Source organism: Sturnus vulgaris, unplaced genomic scaffold, assembly GCF_052056855.1.
Source record: "Sturnus vulgaris isolate bStuVul1 unplaced genomic scaffold, bStuVul1.hap1 Scaffold_138, whole genome shotgun sequence".
Lineage (NCBI taxonomy): Eukaryota > Metazoa > Chordata > Aves > Passeriformes > Sturnidae > Sturnus > Sturnus vulgaris.
Window position 1 is genome coordinate 312,751 of NW_028276062.1, and position 22,774 is coordinate 335,524.

Here is a 22,774-nt window from a genome sequence, read left to right on the forward strand (position 1 = left end):
CCAATCAGGAATTGTGAGCTTAGAAAGGAATTGTGATATGGAAATGAAATTGTGATTCCAAACTGGAATTGTGAGCTCAAGCCTTGATCTGCAATTGTAATTCCATACTAGAATTGTGACCTCAGACTGGAATTGTGACCCTGAGCTTTGAACGGCAATTGTGATTCCATATCGAAATTTTGATATCTAGCCTTGCACTGCAATTGTGATTCCAAACCAGAATTGTGATCTCAGATTGGAATGGGGACATAGAAGTGGAATTGTGATTCCAAACATGTATAGTGAGCTCAGCAAGGAATTGTGATATAGAAATGAACTTGTGATTCCAAAATGGAATTGTGAGCTCAAGATGTGATCTGCAATTGTAAATCCAAACTGGAATTGTGACCTCAGACTGGAATTGGGACCCTGAGCTTTGAACTGCAATTGTGATTCCATAATGGAATTGTGACCTCAAGCCTTGCACGGCAATTGTGATTCCAAACCCGGATTGTGATCTCAGACTGGAATTTTTACCTCAAGCCTTGAGATGTAATTGTGATTCCAAACTGGAATTGTGAGCTCAGACTGAAATTATGACATAACATGGAATTATGATTCCAAACCGGAATTGTGACCACAGATTGGAATGGGGACATAGAAGTGGAATTGTGATTCCAAGCATGTATTGTGAGCTCAGTAAGGAATTGTGATATAGAAATGAAATTGTGATTCCAAAGTGGAATTGTGAGCTCAAGCCTTGATCTGCTATTGTAATTGCAAACCGGAATTGTGTCCTCAGACTGGAATTGTGACCCTGAGCTTTGAATTACATTTCTCATTCCATAGTTGAAATGTGATATCAAGACTTGCGCTGCAATTGTGATTCCAATTCTGAATTGTGACTGCAGACGGTAATTGGAACCTCAAGCCTTGATGTGCAATTGTAATTCCAAACTGGAATTGTGAGCTCAGACTGGAATTGTGGCCTCAGACTGGAATTGTGATCTCGAGCCTTGAACTGCAATTTTGATTCCAAACAAGAATTGTGACCGCAGACTGGATTTGTGACCTCGAGACTTGAACTACAATTGGATTTCAAACAGGAACTGGGGCCTCAGACAGGAATTGTGACCTCATTCCATGAACTCCTATTGTGATTCCAAACTGCAATAGTGAGCTCGAGCCTTGAACTGCAGTACTGATTCCAAACAGGAATTGGGGCCTCAGACTGGAATTGTGATCTCGAGACAGGAATAGCAGTTGTGATTCCAAACGGGAATCGTGGCCTCAGACTGGAAATGTGACAACTAGGCTTGAGCTGCAGTTGTGATACCATACCGGAATTGAGTCTTCAGACTGGAATCATCACCTCGAGCAATGTAGAGCAGTTACGATTCAGAGCCGGAATTGGGACCTCAGACTGGAACTGTGACTTCGAACCTTGAAATTAAGTTGTGATTCCAAAGCAGAATTGTGGCCTCAGACTTGAATTGTGACCCTGAGCCTTGTGCTGCATCTGTGATACCAAACCGGAATTGGGTCTTCAGACTGGAATTGTGACCTCGAGACATGAACAGCAGTTGTGATTACAAAACGGAATTGGGGGCTCAGACTGAAATTGTGATATTCACCCTAGAACTGCAAATGTGATTCCAAACGGGATTTGTGACCACACACTGAATTTGTGACCTAGAGATTTGAGCTGCAGTTGTGATACCAAACCGATATTGGGACCTCAGACAGGAATTGTGTTCTCCAGGCTTGTACTGCAATTGTGATTCCAAACTGGAATTGTGACCTAAGACTGGAATCGTGACCTCGACACATGAGCTGCAGTTGTGATTCCAAACGGGAATTGTGGCCTCAGACTGGAATGGTGACCCCGAGACTTGAACAGCACTTCTGATTCCAAACCGGAATTGTGACGGCAGACTGGAATTGAGACCTCGAACTTTGAACTGCAATTGTGATTCCAAACAGAAACTTTGACCTCAGAGAGTAATTGTGACCTCATTCTATGAACTGCTATTGTGATTCCAAACTGTAATTGTGACCTCGAGCCTTGAACTCCAGTTGTGATTCCAAACAGGACTTGTGACCTCAGACTGGAATTGTGACCTCGAGCCTTGACCGGCAGTTGTGAGTCCAACTGGGAATTGGGGCCTCAGACTGGAATTGTGACTCCTAGCCATGATCTGCAGTACTGATTCCAAACGGGAATTGTGGCCTCAGACTGGAATTGTGATCTCGAGACAGGAATAGCAGTTGTGATTCCAAACAGGAATCGTGGCCTCAGACTGGAAATGTGACAACTAGGCTTGAGCTGCAGTTGTGATACCATACCGGAATTGAGTCTTCAGACTGGAATCGTCACCTCGAGCAATGTAGAGCAGTTACGATTCAGAGCCGGAACTGGGACCTCAGACTGGAACAGTGATTTCAAACTTTGAAATTAAGTTGTGATTCCAAAGCGGAATTGTGGCCTCAGACTTGAATTGTGACCCTGAGCCTTGTGCTGCATTTGTGATACCAAACCGGAATTGGGTCCGCAGACTGGAATCGTGACCTCGAGACATGAACATCAGTTGTAATTCCAACACGGAATTGGGGGCTCAGACTGGAATTGTGATCTCGAGCCTTGAACTGCCATTGTGATTTCAAATCGGAATTGGGTCCTCAGACTGGAATCGTGACCTCGAGACAGGATCAGCAGTTGTGATTCCAAACGGGAATTGTGGCCTCAGACTGGAATTGTGACCCCGAGCATTGAGCAGCAGTTGTGATTCCAAACGGGAATTGTGACCTCAGACTGGAATTGAGACCTCGAGCTTTGAACTGCAATTGTGATTCCAAACAGAAATTATGACCTCAGAGAGTAATTGTGACCTCATTCCATGAACTGCTATTGTGATTTTAAACAGGAATTGTGACCTCGAGCCTTGAACTGCAGTACTGATTCCAAACAGGAATTGGGGCCTCAGACTGGAATTGTGATCTCGAGACAGGAATAGCAGTTGTGATTCCAAACGGGAATCGTGGCCTCAGACTGGAAATGTGACAACTAGGCTTGAGCTGCAGTTGTGATACCATACCGGAATTGAGTCTTCAGACTGGAATCATCACCTCGAGCAATGTAGAGCAGTTACGATTCAGAGCCGGAATTGGGACCACAGACTGGAACTGTGACTTCGAACCTTGAAATTAAGTTGTGATTCCAATGCGGAATTGTGGCCTCAGACTTGAATTGTGACCCTGAGCCTTGTGCTGCATCTGTGATACCAAACCGGAATTGGGTCTTCAGACTGGAATTGTGACCTCGAGACATGAACAGCAGTTGTGATTACAAAACGGAATTGGGGGCTCAGACTGAAATTGTGATATTCACCCTAGAACTGCAAATGTGATTCCAAACGGGATTTGTGACCACACACTGAATTTGTGACCTAGAGATTTGAGCTGCAGTTGTGATACCAAACCGATATTGGGACCTCAGACAGGAATTGTGTTCTCCAGGCTTGTACTGCAATTGTGATTCCAAACTGGAATCGTGACCTCGAGACAGGATCAGCAGTTGTGATTCCAAACGGGAATTGTGGCCTCAGACTGGAATGGTGACCCCGAGACTTGAACAGCACTTCTGATTCCAAACCGGAATTGTGACGGCAGACTGGAATTGAGACCTCGAACTTTGAACTGCAATTGTGATTCCAAACAGGAAAATTGACCTAAGACTGGAATTGTGATTTCATTCCATGAACTGCTATTGTGAATCCAAACTGTAATTGTGACCTCGATCCTTGAACTGCAGTTGTGATTCCAAACAGGACTTGTGACCTCAGACTGGAATTGTGACCTCGAGCCTTGACCGGCAGTTGTGAGTCCAACTGGGAATTGGGGCCTCAGACTGGAATTGTGACTCCTAGCCATGATCTGCAGTACTGATTCCAAACGGGAATTGTGGCCTCAGACTGGAATTGTGATCTCGAGACAGGAATAGCAGTTGTGATTCCAAACAGGAATCGTGGCCTCAGACTGGAAATGTGACAACTAGGCTTGAGCTGCAGTTGTGATACCATACCGGAATTGAGTCTTCAGACTGGAATCGTCACGGCGAGCAATGTAGAGCAGTTACGATTCAGAGCCGGAATTGGGACCTCAGACTGGAACAGTGACTTCAAACTTTGAAATTAAGTTGTGATTCCAAAGCAGAATTGTGGCCTCAGACTTGAAATTGTGACCCTGAGCCTTGTGCTGCATTTGTGATACCAAACCGGAATTGGGTCCTCAGACTGGAATCATGATCTCGAGACATGAACATCAGTTGTGATTCCAACACGGAATTGGGGGCTCAGACTGGAATTGTGATCTAGAGCCTTGAACTGCCATTGTGATTTCAAATCGGAATTGGGTCCTCAGACTGGAATCGTGACCTCGAGACAGGATCAGCAGTTGTGATTCCAAACGGGAATTGTGGCCTCAGACTGGAATTGTGACCCCGAGCATTGAGCAGCAGTTGTGATTCCAAACGGGAATTGTGACCTCAGTCTGGCATTGTGATTTCAAGCCTTGAACTGCAATTGTGATTCCAAACCGGAATTGTGGCCTCAGACTGGAATTGAGACCTCGAGCTTTGAACTGCAATTGTGATTCCAAACAGAAATTATGACCTCAGAGAGTAATTGTGACCTCATTCCATGAACTGCTATTGTGATTTTAAACAGGAATTGTGACCTCGAGCCTTGAACTGCAGTACTGATTCCAAACAGGAATTGGGGCCTCAGACTGGAATTGTGATCTCGAGACAGGAATAGCAGTTGTGATTCCAAACGGGAATCGTGGCCTCAGACTGGAAATGTGACAACTAGGCTTGAGCTGCAGTTGTGATACCATACCGGAATTGAGTCTTCAGACTGGAATCATCACCTCGAGCAATGTAGAGCAGTTACGATTCAGAGCCGGAATTGGGACCTCAGACTGGAACTGTGACTTCGAACCTTGAAATTAAGTTGTGATTCCAAAGCGGAATTGTGGCCTCAGACTTGAATTGTGACCCTGAGCCTTGTGCTGCATCTGTGATACCAAACCGGAATTGGGTCTTCAGACTGGAATTGTGACCTCGAGACATGAACAGCAGTTGTGATTACAAAACGGAATTGGGGGCTCAGACTGAAATTGTGATATTCACCCTAGAACTGCAAATGTGATTCCAAACGGGATTTGTGACCACACACTGAATTTGTGACCTAGAGATTTGAGCTGCAGTTGTGATACCAAACCGATATTGGGACCTCAGACAGGAATTGTGTTCTCCAGGCTTGTACTGCAATTGTGATTCCAAACTGGAATCGTGACCTCGAGACAGGATCAGCAGTTGTGATTCCAAACGGGAATTGTGGCCTCAGACTGGAATGGTGACCCCGAGACTTGAACAGCACTTCTGATTCCAAACCGGAATTGTGACGGCAGACTGGAATTGAGACCTCGAACTTTGAACTGCAATTGTGATTCCAAACAGGAAAATTGACCTAAGACTGGAATTGTGATTTCATTCCATGAACTGCTATTGTGAATCCAAACTGTAATTGTGACCTCGATCCTTGAACTGCAGTTGTGATTCCAAACAGGACTTGTGACCTCAGACTGGAATTGTGACCTCGAGCCTTGACCGGCAGTTGTGAGTCCAACTGGGAATTGGGGCCTCAGACTGGAATTGTGACTCCTAGCCATGATCTGCAGTACTGATTCCAAACGGGAATTGTGGCCTCAGACTGGAATTGTGATCTCGAGACAGGAATAGCAGTTGTGATTCCAAACAGGAATCGTGGCCTCAGACTGGAAATGTGACAACTAGGCTTGAGCTGCAGTTGTGATACCATACCGGAATTGAGTCTTCAGACTGGAATCGTCACGGCGAGCAATGTAGAGCAGTTACGATTCAGAGCCGGAATTGGGACCTCAGACTGGAACAGTGACTTCAAACTTTGAAATTAAGTTGTGATTCCAAAGCAGAATTGTGGCCTCAGACTTGAAATTGTGACCCTGAGCCTTGTGCTGCATTTGTGATACCAAACCGGAATTGGGTCCTCAGACTGGAATCGTGATCTCGAGACATGAACATCAGTTGTGATTCCAACACGGAATTGGGGGCTCAGACTGGAATTGTGATCTAGAGCCTTGAACTGCCATTGTGATTTCAAATCGGAATTGGGTCCTCAGACTGGAATCGTGACCTCGAGACAGGATCAGCAGTTGTGATTCCAAACGGGAATTGTGGCCTCAGACTGGAATTGTGACCCCGAGCATTGAGCAGCAGTTGTGATTCCAAACGGGAATTGTGACCTCAGTCTGGCATTGTGATTTCAAGCCTTGAACTGCAATTGTGATTCCAAACCGGAATTGTGGCCTCAGACTGGAATTGAGACCTCGAGCTTTGAACTGCAATTGTGATTCCAAACAGAAATTATGACCTCAGAGAGTAATTGTGACCTCATTCCATGAACTGCTATTGTGATTTTAAACAGGAATTGTGACCTCGAGCCTTGAACTGCAGTACTGATTCCAAACAGGAATTGGGGCCTCAGACTGGAATTGTGATCTCGAGACAGGAATAGCAGTTGTGATTCCAAACAGGAATATTGACCTAAGACTGGAATTGTGATTTCATTCCATGAACCGCTATTGTGAATCCAAACTGTAATTGTGACCTCGATCCTTGAACTGCAGTTGTGATTCCAAACGGGAATTGTGGCCTCAGACTGGAATTGTGACCCCGAGCCTTGAGCTGCACTTGTGATTCCAAACCAGTATAGGGTCATCAGACTAGAATCGTGTCTTCGAGCCTTGAACTTTAGTAGTGTTTCCTGACAGGATTTGGGGCCTAAGACTGGAATTGTGATCTTGAGAGTTGAAATGCAATTGTGATTCCAAACAGGATTCATGAACTCTGACTGGAATTGTGACCTCGAGCATTGAACATCAATCGTGATTCCCAACATGAATTCTATCCTCATACTGGAATTGTGGCCTCAAGACTTAAAATGCAAATGTGATTTCAAACTGGAATTGTGACCTCAAGCCTTGAAATGCAATTGTTATTTCAAACCGGAATTGTGAAATCAAGCCTTGAACTGCTAATATGATTCCAAACCGGAATTGTGACCTCAGACTAGAATTGTGACCTCGAGCCTTGAATAGCAGTTGTGATTCCGAACTGTAATTGTGACCTCGAGCCTTGAATTGCAGTTGTGATTCCAAACGGGAATTGTGGCCTCAGACTGGAACTATGACCCCGGAGCCTTGAGCTGCAGTACTGATTCCAGACAGCTATTGCGTCCTCAGACTGCAGTTGTGACTTCGAGCCTTGAATTTTAGTTGTGATTCCAAAGCCGTATTGTGGCCTCAGACTGGAATTGTGACCTCGAGGATTGAATATCAATTGTGATTCCAAACAGGAATTGTGTCCTCATACTGGAATTGTGGCCTCATGACTTAAAATGCAAATGTGATTTGAAACTGGAATTGTGAACTCAAGCCTTGAACTGCAATTGTGATTCCAAATTGGAATTGTGAACTCAAGCCTTGAATAGCAGTTGTGATTCCAAACGGGAATTGTGGCCTCAGACTGGAATTGTGATCTCGAGCCTTGAACTGCAATTTTGATTCCAAACAAGAATTGTGACCGCAGACTGGATTTGTGACCTCGAGACTTGAACTACAATTGGATTTCAAACAGGAACTGGGGCCTCAGACAGGAATTGTGACCTCATTCCATGAACTCCTATTGTGATTCCAAACTGTAATAGTGAGCTCGAGCCTTGAACTGCAGTACTGATTCCAAACAGGAATTGGGGCCTCAGACTGGAATTGTGATCTCGAGACAGGAATAGCAGTTGTGATTCCAAACGGGAATCGTGGCCTCAGACTGGAAATGTGACAACTAGGCTTGAGCTGCAGTTGTGATACCATACCGGAATTGAGTCTTCAGACTGGAATCATCACCTCGAGCAATGTAGAGCAGTTACGATTCAGAGCCGGAATTGGGACCTCAGACTGGAACTGTGACTTCGAACCTTGAAATTAAGTTGTGATTCCAAAGCGGAATTGTGGCCTCAGACTTGAATTGTGACCCTGAGCCTTGTGCTGCATCTGTGATACCAAACCGGAATTGGGTCTTCAGACTGGAATGGTGACCTCGAGACATGAACAGCAGTTGTGATTACAAAACGGAATTGGGGGCTCAGACTGAAATTGTGATATTCACCCTAGAACTGCAAATGTGATTCCAAACGGGATTTGTGACCACACACTGAATTTGTGACCTAGAGATTTGAGCTGCAGTTGTGATACCAAACCGATATTGGGACCTCAGACAGGAATTGTGTTCTCCAGGCTTGTACTGCAATTGTGATTCCAAACTGGAATTGTGACCTAAGACTGGAATCGTGACCTCGAGACAGGATCAGCAGTTGTGATTCCAAACGGGAATTGTGGCCTCAGACTGGAATGGTGACCCCGAGACTTGAACAGCACTTCTGATTCCAAACCGGAATTGTGACGGCAGACTGGAATTGAGACCTCGAACTTTGAACTGCAATTGTGATTCCAAACAGAAACTTTGACCTCAGAGAGTAATTGTGACCTCATTCTATGAACTGCTATTGTGATTCCAAACTGTAATTGTGACCTCGAGCCTTGAACTCCAGTTGTGATTCCAAACAGGACTTGTGACCTCAGACTGGAATTGTGACCTCGAGCCTTGACCGGCAGTTGTGAGTCCAACTGGGAATTGGGGCCTCAGACTGGAATTGTGACTCCTAGCCATGATCTGCAGTACTGATTCCAAACGGGAATTGTGGCCTCAGACTGGAATTGTGATCTCGAGACCGGAATAGCAGTTGTGATTCCAAACAGGAATCGTGGCCTCAGACTGGAAATGTGACAACTAGGCTTGAGCTGCAGTTGTGATACCATACCGGAATTGAGTCTTCAGACTGGAATCGTCACCTCGAGCAATGTAGAGCAGTTACGATTCAGAGCCGGAACTGGGACCTCAGACTGGAACAGTGACTTCGAACCTTGAAATTAAGTTGTGATTCCAAAGCGGAATTGTGGCCTCAGACTTGAATTGTGACCCTGAGCCTTGTGCTGCATTTGTGATACCAAACCGGAATTGGGTCCTCAGACTGGAATCGTGACCTCGAGACATGAACATCAGTTGTAATTCCAACACGGAATTGGGGGCTCAGACTGGAATTGTGATCTCGAGCCTTGAACTGCCATTGTGATTTCAAATCGGAATTGGGTCCTCAGACTGGAATTGTGACCCCGAGCCTTGAGCTGCACTTGTGATTCCAAACCAGTATAGGGTCATCAGACTAGAATCGTGTCTTCGAGCCTTGAACTTTAGTAGTGTTTCCTGACAGGATTTGGGGCCTAAGACTGGAATTGTGATCTTGAGAGTTGAAATGCAATTGTGATTCCAAACAGGATTCATGAACTCTGACTGGAATTGTGACCTCGAGCATTGAACATCAATCGTGATTCCCAACATGAATTCTATCCTCATACTGGAATTGTGGCCTCAAGACTTAAAATGCAAATGTGATTTCAAACTGGAATTGTGACCTCAAGCCTTGAAATGCAATTGTTATTTCAAACCGGAATTGTGAAATCAAGCCTTGAACTGCTAATATGATTCCAAACCGGAATTGTGACCTCAGACTAGAATTGTGACCTCGAGCCTTGAATAGCAGTTGTGATTCCGAACTGTAATTGTGACCTCGAGCCTTGAATTGCAGTTGTGATTCCAAACGGGAATTGTGGCCTCAGACTGGAACTATGACCCCGGAGCCTTGAGCTGCAGTACTGATTCCAGACAGCTATTGCGTCCTCAGACTGCAGTTGTGACTTCGAGCCTTGAATTTTAGTTGTGATTCCAAAGCCGTATTGTGGCCTCAGACTGGAATTGTGACCTCGAGGATTGAACATCAATTGTGATTCCAAACAGGAATTGTGTCCTCATACTGGAATTGTGGCCTCATGACTTAAAATGCAAATGTGATTTGACACTGGAATTGTGAACTCAAGCCTTGAACTGCAATTGTGATTCCAAATTGGAATTGTGACCTCAAGCCTTGAATAGCAGTTGTGATTCCAAACGGGAATTGTGGCCTCAGACTGGAATTGTGATCTCGAGCCTTGAACTGCAATTTTGATTCCAAACAAGAATTGTGACCTCAGACTGGATTTGTGACCTCGAGCCTTGGACTACAATTGGATTTCAAACAGGAATTGGGTCCTCAGACTGGAATTGTGATCTCGAGACTTGAACTGCAATTGTGATTCCAAACTGGAATTGTAAACTCAAGCCTTGAATAGCAATTGTGATTCCAAACGGGAATTGTGGCCTCAGACTGGAATTGTGACCCCGAGCATTGAGCAGCAGTTGTGATTCCAAACGGGAATTGAGACCTCAGTCTGGCATTGTGATCTCAAGCCTTGAACTGCAATTGTGATTCCAAACCGGAATTGTGACCGCAGACTGGAATTGAGACCTCGAGCTTTGAACTGCAATTGTGATTCCAAACAGAAATTATGACCTCAGAGAGTAATTGTGACCTCATTCCATGAACTCCTATTGTGATTCCAAACTGTAATAGTGAGCTCGAGCCTTGAACTGCAGTACTGATTCCAAACAGGAATTGGGGCCTCAGACTGGAATTGTGATCTCGAGACAGGAATAGCAGTTGTGATTCCAAACGGGAATCGTGGCCTCAGACTGGAAATGTGACAACTAGGCTTGAGCTGCAGTTGTGATACCATACCGGAATTGAGTCTTCAGACTGGAATCATCACCTCGAGCAATGTAGAGCAGTTACGATTCAGAGCCGGAATTGGGACCTCAGACTGGAACTGTGACTTCAAACCTTGAAATTAAGTTGTGATTCCAAAGCGGAATTGTGGCCTCAGACTTGGATTGTGACCCTGAGCCTTGTGCTGCATCTGTGATACCAAACCGGAATTGGGTCCTCAGACTGGAATTGGGGGCTCAGACTGGAATTGTGATCTCGACCCTTGAACTGCAAATGTGATTCCAAATGGGATTTGTGACCACACACTGCATTTGTGACCTAGAGATTTGAGCTGCAGTTCTGATACCAAACCGCAATTGTGACCTCAGACTGGATTTGTGACCCCGAGCCTTGAGCTGCAGTTTTGATACCAAACCGGTATTGGGTCCTCAGACTGCAATTGTGTCTTCGAGCCTTGAACTTTAGTAGTGTTTCCTGACAGGATTTGGGGCCTAAGACTGGAATTGTGATCTCGAGACTTGAAATGTATTTGTGATACCAAACAGGATCCATGAACTCTGACTGCAATTGTGAGCTCAAGCCTTGAAGATCAGTTGTGATTCCAAACAGGAATTGTGTCCTCATACTGGAATTGTGGCCTCATGACTTAAAATGCAAATGTGATTTGAAACTGGAATTGTGTTCTCCAGCCTTGAAATGCAATTGTGATTCCAAACCGGAATTGTGAAATCAAGCCTTGAACTGCAATTGTGATTCCAAACCGGAATTGTGACCTTGAGGCTTGAATAGCGGTTGTAATTCCAAACGGGAATTGTGGCCTCAGACTAGAACTGTGACTCCGAGCCTTGAGCTTCAGTTGTGATTCCAAACGGGAATTGAGGCCTCAGACTGGAATTGTGATCTCGACCCTTGAATTGTAAATGTGATTCCAAACGGGATTAGTGACCACACACTGAATTTGTGACCTAGAGATTTGAGCTGCAGTTGTGGAACCAAACCGATATCGGGACCTCAGACTGGAATTGTGACCCTGAACCTTAAGCTGCGGCTCTGAAATCAAACCGGAATTGGGGGCTCAGACTGGAATTGTGATCTCGGGCCTTGAACTGCCATTGTGATTCCAAACGGGAATTGTGGCCTCAGACTGGAATTGTGACCGCGAGACATGAACAGCAGTTGTGATTACAAAACGGAATTGGGGGCTCAGACTGGAATTGTGATCTCGAGCCTTGAACTGCCATTGTGATTCCAAACGGGAATTGTGGCCTCAGACAGCAATTGTGATCTTGAGCCTTGAACTGCAATTTTGATTCCAAACAAGAATTGTGACCTCAGACTGGATTTGTGACCTCGAGCCTTGGACTACAATTGGATTTCAAACAGGAATTGGGGCCTCAGACTGGAATTGTGATCTCGAGACTTGAACTGCAATTGTGATTCCAAACTGGAATTGTAAACTCAAGCCTTGAATAGCAATTGTGATTCCAAACGGGAATTGTGGCCTCAGACTGGAATTGTGACCCCGAGCATTGAGCAGCAGTTGTGATTCCAAACGGGAATTGAGACCTCAGTCTGGCATTGTGATCTCAAGCCTTGAACTGCAATTGTGATTCCAAACCGGAATTGTGACCGCAGACTGGAATTGAGACCTCGAGCTTTGAACTGCAATTGTGATTCCAAACAGAAATTATGACCTCAGAGAGTAATTGTGACCTCATTCCATGAACTCCTATTGTGATTCCAAACTGTAATAGTGAGCTCGAGCCTTGAACTGCAGTACTGATTCCAAACAGGAATTGGGGCCTCAGACTGGAATTGTGATCTCGAGACAGGAATAGCAGTTGTGATTCCAAACGGGAATCGTGGCCTCAGACTGGAAATGTGACAACTAGGCTTGAGCTGCAGTTGTGATACCATACCGGAATTGAGTCTTCAGACTGGAATCATCACCTCGAGCAATGTAGAGCAGTTACGATTCAGAGCCGGAATTGGGACCTCAGACTGGAACTGTGACTTCAAACCTTGAAATTAAGTTGTGATTCCAAAGCGGAATTGTGGCCTCAGACTTGGATTGTGACCCTGAGCCTTGTGCTGCATCTGTGATACCAAACCGGAATTGGGTCCTCAGACTGGAATTGGGGGCTCAGACTGGAATTGTGATCTCGACCCTTGAACTGCAAATGTGATTCCAAATGGGATTTGTGACCACACACTGCATTTGTGACCTAGAGATTTGAGCTGCAGTTCTGATACCAAACCGCAATTGTGACCTCAGACTGGATTTGTGACCCCGAGCCTTGAGCTGCAGTTTTGATACCAAACCGGTATTGGGTCCTCAGACTGCAATTGTGTCTTCGAGCCTTGAACTTTAGTAGTGTTTCCTGACAGGATTTGGGGCCTAAGACTGGAATTGTGATCTCGAGACTTGAAATGTATTTGTGATACCAAACAGGATCCATGAACTCTGACTGCAATTGTGAGCTCAAGCCTTGAAGATCAGTTGTGATTCCAAACAGGAATTGTGTCCTCATACTGGAATTGTGGCCTCATGACTTAAAATGCAAATGTGATTTGAAACTGGAATTGTGTTCTCCAGCCTTGAAATGCAATTGTGATTCCAAACCGGAATTGTGAAATCAAGCCTTGAACTGCAATTGTGATTCCAAACCGGAATTGTGACCTCGAGGCTTGAATAGCAGTTGTAATTCCAAACGGGAATTGTGGCCTCAGACTAGAACTGTGACTCCGAGCCTTGAGCTTCAGTTGTGATTCCAAACGGGAATTGAGGCCTCAGACTGGAATTGTGATCTCGACCCTTGAATTGTAAATGTGATTCCAAACGGGATTAGTGACCACACACTGAATTTGTGACCTAGAGATCTGAGCTGCAGTTGTGGAACCAAACCGATATCGGGACCTCAGACTGGAATTGTGACCCTGAACCTTAAGCTGCAGCTCTGAAATCAAACCGGAATTGGGGGCTCAGACTGGAATTGTGATCTCGGGCCTTGAACTGCCATTGTGATTCCAAACGGGAATTGTGGCCTCAGACTGGAATTGTGACCGCGAGACATGAACAGCAGTTGTGATTACAAAACGGAATTGGGGGCTCAGACTGGAATTGTGATCTCGAGCCTTGAACTGCCATTGTGATTCCAAACGGGAATTGTGGCCTCAGACTGCAATTGTGATCTTGAGCCTTGAACTGCAATTTTGATTCCAAACAAGAATTGTGACCTCAGACTGGATTTGTGACCTCGAGCCTTGGACTACAATTGGATTTCAAACAGGAATTGGGGCCTCAGACTGGAATTGTGATCTCGAGACTTGAACAGCAATTGTGATTCCAAACTGGAATTGTGAGCTCAAGCCTTGATCTGCAATTGTAATTCCAATCTGGAATTGTGACCTCAGACTGGAATTGTGACCCTGAGCTTTGAACTGCAATTGTGATTCCCTATCGAAATTTTGATATCTAGCCTTGCACTGCAATTGTGATTCCAAACCAGAATTGTGATCTCAGATTGGAATGGGGACATAGAAGTGGAATTGTGATTCCAAACATGTATGGTGAGCTCAGCAAGGAATTGTGATATAGAAATTAACTTGTGATTCCAAAATGGAATTGTGAGCTCAAGATGTGATCTGCAATTGTGATTCCAAACTGGAATTGTGACCTCAGACTGGAATTGTGACCCTGAGATTTGAACTGCAATTGTGATTCCATAATAGAATTGTGACCTCAAGCCTTGCACGGAAATTGTGATTCCAAACCCGGATTGTGATGTCAGACTGGAATTTTTACCTCAAGCCTTGATCTGCAATTGTAATTCCAAACTGGAATTGTGACCTCAGACTGGAATTGTGACCCTTAGCTTTGAATTGCATTTCTGAATGCATAGTGGAAATGTGACATCTAGCCTTTCACTGCAGTTGTGATTCCAAACCGGAATTTTGAGCTCAGACTGGAATTGGGACCACAAGCCTTGATCTGCAATTTTGATTCCAAACTGGAATTTTGAGCTCAGACGGGAATTGTGACATCAAATGGATTTGTGATCCCAAACTGGAATTGTGAGCTCAAGCCTTGATCTGCAATTGTAATTCCAAACTGGAATTGTGACCTCAGATTGGAATTGTGACCCTGAGCTTTGAACTGCAATTGTGATTCCATAGTGGAATTGTGACCTCTAGCCTTGCACTGCAATTCTCATTCCAATCCAGAATTGTGACGGCAGACTGGAATTGGGACCTCCAAGCCTTGATCTGCCATTTTGATTCCAAACTGGAATTCTGCCCTCAGTCTCTAATTGTGACATAGTAGTGAAATTGTGATTCCAATCAGGAATTGTGAGCTTAGAAAGGAATTGTGATACAGAAATGAAATTGTGATTCCAAATCGGAATTGTGACCGCAAGCCTTGCACTGCAATTGTGATTCCAAACCGGAATTGTGACCGCAGACTGTAATTGGGACCTCAAGCCTTGATCTGCAATTTTGATTCCAAACGGGAATTGTGAGCTGAGACTGGAATTGTGACATCAAATGGAATTGTGATTCCAAACTGGAATTCTGCCCTCAGTCTCTAATTGTGACATAGCAGCAGAATTGTGATTCCAATCAGGAATTGTGTGCTTAGAAAGGAATTGTGATATAGAAATGAAATTGTGATTCCAAACTGGAATTGTGAGCTCAAGCCTTGATCTGCAATTGTAATTCCAATCTGGAATTGTGACCTCACACTGGAATTGTGACCCTGAGATTTGAACGGCAATTGTGATTCCATATCGAAATTTTGATCTCTAGCCTTGCACTGCAATTGTGATTCCAAACCAGAATTGTGATCTCAGATTGGAATGGGGACATAGAAGTGGAATTGTGATTCCAAACATGTATGGTGAGCTCAGCAAGGAATTGTGATATAGAAATGAACTTGTGATTCCAAAATGGAATTGTGAGCTCAAGATGTGATCTGCAATTGTAAATCCAAACTGGAATTGTGACCTCAGACTGGAATTGTGACCCTGAGCTTTGAACTGCAATTGTGATTCCATAATGGAATTGTGACCTCTAGCCTTGCACTGCAATTGTGATTCCAAACCGGGATTGTGATCTCAGACTGGAATTGGGACCTCAAGCCTTGATCTGCAATTTTGATTCCAAGCTGGAATTGTGAGCTCAGACTGGAATTGTGACATCAAATGGAATTGTGGTTCCAAACTGGAATTCTGCCCTCAGTCTCTAATTGTGGCATAGTAGAGGAATTCTGATTCCAATCCGGAATTGTGAGCTTAGAATGGAATTGTGATATAGAAATGAAATTGTGATTCCAAACTGGAATTGTGAGCTCAAGCGTTGATCTGCAATTGTAATTCCAAACTGGAATTGTGACAGCAGACTGGAATTGGGACCTCAAGCCTTGATCTGCAATTTTGATTCCAAACTGGAATTGTGACCGCAGACTGGAATTTTGACATCAAGCCTTGATCTGTAATTGGATTCCAAACCGGAATTCTGCCCACAGTCTCTAAATGTGACATCGAAGAGGAATTGTGAATCCAATCAGGAATTGTGATCTTAGAAAGGAATTGTGATATAGAAATGAAATTGTGATTCCAAACTGGAATTGTGAGCTCAAGCCTTGATCTGCTATTGTAATTGCAAACCGGAATTGTGACCTCAGACTGGAATTGTGACCTTGAGCTTTGAAATGCAATTGTGATTCCATAGTGGAATTGTGACCTCTAAACTTGCACTGCATTTGTGATTCCAAACAAGAATTGTGACCACAGGCTGTAATTGGGACCTCAAACCTTGATCTGCAATTTTGATTCCAAACTGGAATTCTGCCCTCAGTCTCTAATTGTGACATAGAAGTGGAATTGTGATTCCAAACATGTATTGTGAGCTCAGTAAGGAATTGTGATATAGAAATGAAATTGTGATTCCAAACTGGAATTGTGAGCTCAAGCCTTGATCTGCTATTGTAATTGCAAACCGGAATTGTGAGCTCAGACTGGAATTGTGACCCTTAGCTTTGAATTACATTTCTCATTCCATAGTTGAAATGTGATATCAAGACTTGCGCTGCAATTGTGATTCCAATCGGGAATTGTGACCACAGACGGTAATTGGAACCTCAAGCCTTGATGTGCAATTGTAATTCCAAACTGGAATTGTGAGCTCAGACTGGAACTGTGACATCAAATGGAATTGTGATTCCAAACTGCAATTCTGCCCTCAGTCTCTAATTGTGACATAGTAGAGGAACTGTGATTCCAATCAGGAATTGTGAGCTTAGAAGGGAATTGTGATATAGAAATGAAACTGTGATTCCAAACTGGAATTGTGAGCTCAAGCGTTGATCTGGAATTGTAATTCCAAACTGGAATTGTGACCTCAGACTGGAATTGTGACCCTGAGCTTTGAATTGCATTTCTGAATGCATAGTGGAAATGTGACATCTAGCCTTTCACTGCAGTTGTGATTCCAAACTGGAATTTTGAGCTCAGACGGGAATTGTGACATAAAATGGATTTGTGATCCCAAACTGGAATTGTGAGCTCAAGCCTTGATCTGCAATTGTAATTCCAAACTGGAATTGTGAGCTCAGATTGGAATTGTGACCCTGAGCTTTGAACTGCAATTGTGATTCCATAGTGGAATTGTGACCTCTAGCCTTGCACTGCAATTCTCATTCCAATCCGGAATTGTGACCGCAGACTGGAATTGGGACCTCCAAGCCTTGATCTGCAATTTTGATTCCAAAATGGAATTCTGCCCTCAGTCTCTAATTGTGACATAGTAGTGGAATTGTGATTCCAATCAGGAATTGTAAGCTTAGAATGGAATTGTCATGTAGAAATGAACTAGTGATTCCAAACAGGAATTGTCAGCTCAAGCCGTTATATGCAATGTTAATTCTAAAGTGGAATTCTGACCTTGGACTGGAATTGTGACCCTGATGTTTGAATTGTTATTGTGATTGCATAGTGGAATTGTGACATCTATCCGTGCACAGCAATTGTGATTCCAAACCGGAATTGTGACCGCAGACTGGAATTGGGACCTCAAGCCTTGATCTGCAATTTTGATTCCAAACTGGAATTGTGGACTCAGACTGGAATTGTGACATCAAATGGAATTGTGATTCCAAACTGGAATTCTGCCCTCAGTCTCTAATTGTGACATCGAAGAGGAATTGTGAATCCAGTCAGGAATTGTGTGCTTAGAAAGGAATTGTGATATAGAAATGAAATTGTGATTCCAAACTGGAATGGTGAGCTCAAGCCTTCCAATGAAATTGTGATTCCAAATCGGAATAATGACCTCAGACTGGAATTGTGACCTTGAGCTTTGAAATGCAATTGTGATTCCATAGTGGAATTGTGTCCTCTAGCCTTGCACTGCAATTCTCATTCCAATCCAGAATTGTCACCGCAGACTGGAATTGGGACCTCAAGCCTTGATGTACAATTTCGATTCCAAGCTGGAATTGTGAGCTCAGACTGGAATTGTGACATCAAATGGAATTGTGATTCCAGACTGGAATTGTGAGCTCAAGCCTTGATCTGATATTCTAATTGCAGACAGGAATTGCGACCTCCGACTAGAATTGTGACCCTGAGCTTTGAACTGCAATTGTGATTCCATAGTGGAATTGTGACCTCTAGCCTTGCACTGCAATTGTGATTCCAAACCGGAATTGTCACCGCAGACTGGAATTGGGACCTCAAGCCTTGATGTACAATTTTGATTCCAAGCTGGAATTGTGAGCTCACACTGGAATTGTGACATCAAATGGAATTGTGATTCCAAACTGGAATTCTGCCCTCAGTCTCTAATTGTGACATAGTAGAGGAATTCTGATTCCAATCAGGAATTGTGAGCTTAGAATGGAATTGTGATATAGAAATGAACTTGTGATTCCAAACTGGAATTGTGAGCTCAAGCGTTGATCTGCAATTGTAATTCCAAACTGGAATTGTGACAGCAGACTGGAATTGGGACCTCAAGCCTTGATCTGCAATTTTGATTCCAAGCTGGAATTGTGAGCTCAGACTGGAATTGTGACATCAAATGAAATTGTGGTTCCAAACTGGAATTCTGCCCTCAGTCTCTAATTGTGGCATAGTAGAGGAATTCTGATTCCAATCAGGAATTGTGTGCTTAGAAAGGAATTGTGATATAGAAATGAAATTGTGATTCCAAACTGGAATGGTGAGCTCAAGCCTTCCAATGAAATTGTGATTCCAAACCGGAATTATGACCTCAGACTGGAATTGTGACCATGAGCTTTGAAATGCAATTGTGATTCCATAGTGGAATTGTGACCTCTACACTTGCACTGCATTTGTGATTCCAAACAGGAATTGTGACCACAGACTGGAATTGGGACCTCAAACCTTGATGTGCAATTTTGACTCCAAACTGGAATTGTGACCTCAGACTGGAATTGTGACCCTGAGCTTTGAATGGCAATTGTGATTGCATAGTGGAATTGTGACCTCTAGCCTTGCACTGCAATTGTGATTCCAAACCGGAATTGTGACCGCAGACTGGAATTGGGACCTCAAGCCTTGATCTGCCATTTTGATTCCAAACTGGAATTGTGAGCTCAGACTGGAATTGTGACATCAAATAGAATTGTGATTCCAAACTGGAATTCTGCCCTCAGTCTCTAATTGTGACATAGTAGAGGAATTGTGATTCCAATCAGGAACTGTGAGTTTAGAAAGGAATTGTGATATAGAAATGAAATTGTGATTCCAAACTGGAATTGTGACCTCAAGCCTTGCACTGCAATTGTGATTCCAAACCGGAATTGTGACCGCAAACTCTGATTGGGACCTCAAGCCTTGATCTGTAATTGTGATTCCAAACTGGAATTGTGAGCTCAGACTGGAATTGTGACCCTGAGCTTTGAACTGCATTTCTGATTCCATACTGGAAATGTGACATCTATCCTTGCACTGCAATTGTGATTCCAGTTGGGAATTGTGACCGCAGACTGTAATTGGAATCTCAAGCCTTGATGTGCAATTTTGATTCAAAACTGGAATTGTGAGCTCACACTGGAATTGTGACATCAAATGGAATTGTGATTCCAAACTGCAATTCTGCCCTCAGTCTCTAATTGTGACATAGTAGTGAAATTGTGATTCCAATCAGGAATTGTGAGCTTAGAAAGGAATTGTGATACAGAAATGAAATTGTGATTCCAAATCGGAATTGTGACCGCAAGCCTTGCACTGCAATTGTGATTCCAAACCAGAATTGTGACCGCAGACTGTAATTGGGACCTCAAGCCTTGATCTGCAATTTTGATTCCAAACGGGAATTGTGAGCTCAGACTGGAATTGTGACATCAAATGGAATTGTGATTCCAAACTGGAATTCTGCCCTCAGTCTCTAATTGTGACATAGCAGCGGAATTGTGATTCCAATCAGGAATTGTGTGCTTAGAAAGGAATTGTGATATAGAAATGAAATTGTGATTCCAAAATGGAATTGTGAGCTCAAGATGTGATCTGCAATTGTAAATCCAAACTGGAATTGTGACCTCACACTGGAATTGTGACCCTGAGCTTTGAACTGCAATTGTGATTCCATAATGGAATTGTGACCTCAAGCCTTGCACGGCAATTGTGATTCCAAACCCGGATTGTGATCTCAGACTGGAATTTTTACCTCAAGCCTTGAGATGTAATTGTGATTCCAAACTGGAATTGTGAGCTCAGACTGAAATTATGACATAACATGGAATTGTGATTCCAAACATGTATTGTGAGCTCAGTAAGGAATTGTGATATAGAAATGAAATTGTGATTCCAAACTGGAATTGTGAGCTCAAGCCTTGATCTGCTATTGTAATTGCAAACCGGAATTGTGTCCTCAGACTGGAATTGTGACCCTGAGCTTTGAATTACATTTCTCATTCCATAGTTGAAATGTGATATCAAGACTTGCGCTGCAATTGTGATTCCAATTCTGAATTGTGACTGCAGACGGTAATTGGAACCTCAAGTCTTGATGTGCAATTTTGATTCAAAACTGGAATTGCGAGCTCAGACTGGAACTGTGACATCAAATGGAATTGTGATTCCAAACTGGAATTCTGCCCTCAGTCTCTAATTGTGACATAGTAGAGGAATAGTGATTCCAATCAGGAATTGTGAGCTTAGAAAGGAATTGTGATATAGAAATGAAACTGTGATTCCAAACTGGAATTGTGAGCTCAAGCGTTGATCTGCAATTGTAATTCCAAACTGGAATTGTGACCTCAGACTGGAATTGTGACCCTTAGCTTTGAATTGCATTTCTGAATGCATAGTGGAAATGTGACATCTAGCCTTTCACTGCAGTTGTGATTCCAAACCGGAATTTTGAGCTCAGACTGGAATTGGGACCACAAGCCTTGATCTGCAATTTTGATTCCAAACTGGAATTTTGAGCTCAGACGGGAATTGTGACATCAAATGGATTTGTGATCCCAAACTGGAATTGTGAGCTCAGATTGGAATTGTGACCCTGAGCTTTGAACTGCAATTGTGATTGCATAGTGGAATTGTGACCTCTAGCCTTGCACTGCAATTCTCATTCCAATCCGGAATTGTGACCGCAGACTGGAATTGGGACCTCCAAGCCTTGATCTGCAATTTTGATTCCAAACTGGAATTCTGCCCTCAGTCTCTAATTGTGACATAGTAGTGAAATTGTGATTCCAATCAGGAATTGTGAGCTTAGAAAGGAATTGTGATACAGAAATGAAATTGTGATTCCAAATCAGAATTGTGACCGCAAGCCTTGCACTGCAATTGTGATTCCAAACCAGAATTGTGACCGCAGACTGGAATTGGGACTTCAAGCCTTGATCTGCAATTTTGATTCCAAACGGGAATTGTGAGCTGAGACTGGAATTGTGACATCAAATGGAATTGTGATTCCAAACTGGAATTCTGCCCTCAGTCTCTAATTGTGACATAGCAGCGGAATTGTGATTCCAATCAGGAATTGTGTGCTTAGAAAGGAATTGTGATATAGAAATGAAATTGTGATTCCAAACTGGAATTTTGAGCTCAAGCCTTGATCTGCAATTGTAAATCCAAACTGGAATTGTGACCTCAGACTGGAATTGTGACCCTGAGCTTTGAACTGCAATTGTGATTCCATAATGGAATTGTGACCTCAAGCCTTGCACGGCAATTGTGATTCCAAACCGGGATTGTGATCTCAGACTGGAATATTGACCTCAAGCCTTGAGATGTAATTGTGATTCCAAACCGGAATTGTGACCACAGATTGGAATGGGGCCATAGAAGTGGAATTGTGATTCCAAACATGTATTGTGAGCTCAGTAAGGAATTGTGATATAGAAATGAAATTGTGATTCCAAACTGGAATTGTGAGCTCAAGCCTTGATCTGCTATTGTAATTGCAAACCGGAATTGTGACCTCAGACTGGAATTGTGACCCTGAGCTTTGAACGGCAATTCTGATTCCATAGTGGAATTGTGACCTCAAGCCTTGCACTGCAATTGTGATTCCAAACTGGAATTGTGACCACAGACGGTAATTGGAACCTCAAGCCTTGATCTGCAATTTTGATTCCAAACTGGAATTGTGAACTCAGACTGGAATTGTGACCCTGAGCTTTGAAATGCAATTGTGATTCCATAGTGGAATTGTGTCCTCTAGCCTTGCACTGCAATTCTCATTCCAATCCAGAATTGTGACCGCAGACTGGAATTGGGACCTCCAAGCCTTGATCTGCAATTTTGATTCCAAACTGGAATTCTGCCCTCAGTCTCTAATTGTGACATAGTAGTGGAATTGTGATTCCAATCAGGAATTGTAAGCTTAGAATGGAATTGTCATGTAGAAATGAACTAGTGATTCCAAACAGGAATTGTCAGCTCAAGCCGTTATATGCAATGTTAATTCTAAAGTGGAATTCTGACCTTGGACTGGAATTGTGACCC